Raw genomic sequence first — 996 nt, 5'->3', positions numbered from 1 at the left:
TAGCCCATGACTGGGAAATATTTGGATCTGTTGTGCACTGGCGTGTTATGAGTTGGTACTGACTCAATGGTACCTAACAACAACAACAACTACAGCAGGCTTTTACTCACATGAGATATGAAAATTCACTTTAATGCACAGAGTTTTGTATTAGGTAGAAACCCAGATATGTGAGTTCCGTATGACAAGAGACCATGCCTCTTTCATTTAACAGGGTATTCCCATGGATTATCCCATATAATAAAGCACAGTTTATGAATAAAATATTGTTTACTGAAACGAGTAAAAAACCAAAAGGCCATTCATACCTATTGACGCCAGGTTTCTGAAGGTTTCTATCATAATGTCTCTGTAGAGTTTTCTCTGAGCAGGATCCAGCAGAGCCCACTCTTCCTGGGTGAAGACCACGGCCACATCATCAATGCCCACTGTACCCTAAAACATTCCACAGATTCTCAATCAACAAGGCAGCATAGACTGCAACATACCTTAGAACCAGAAGTTAACCTGGAAGTCCTAGAACACTGAGAATTCACAAGTGGTTGTTAACACACTTTTTTCAGATCAACACTCAGTAAACAAGACATTACAACTTCTTCCATAGACCAACTAGACCCTCCAAAGGCAGGAAGCATTGACTGTAAGATGGGGAGGCACTAACAACTCGAACGTAACAAAACAGAACTTACCAAAAGTTGGATGAGGACAAAGACACTCAGAGACTAATTTAAAGTGCTCTAGGTCCATATCAAAAAGAGGACAGACCTAAAATCCTAAAGTTAATGTCATAATTACACCAATTACCTAGGATTCCGTATTAGAATATTCCATATTGGGACCCCACCCAGAGAAGCAGTGAAGCCAGTGATGGAGGCAGAGACAACGACGTGGAGAGATGGAGAGGCTGGGGATTTCAGACTCAGAGAGGGAGAGCGGCTGTGTGCTGAAGACTGGGGCAGGCTTGCAGGATATACACTTTGGTTGGTTGATGATGCA

General features: G+C 42.2%; 1 pseudogene; it reads right to left on the bottom strand.

Moving 5' to 3' along the window:
- Window positions 1–996, bottom strand: part of LOC102828784 — an 11,387-nt pseudogene that overhangs the window by 3,605 nt on the left and 6,786 nt on the right.

Source organism: Chrysochloris asiatica, unplaced genomic scaffold (genome assembly GCF_000296735.1).
Source record: "Chrysochloris asiatica unplaced genomic scaffold, ChrAsi1.0 scaffold00446, whole genome shotgun sequence".
Lineage (NCBI taxonomy): Eukaryota > Metazoa > Chordata > Mammalia > Afrosoricida > Chrysochloridae > Chrysochloris > Chrysochloris asiatica.
The sequence above is the reverse complement of the archived record's forward strand: the minus strand, read 5'-3'. Positions and strand labels throughout refer to the sequence as shown.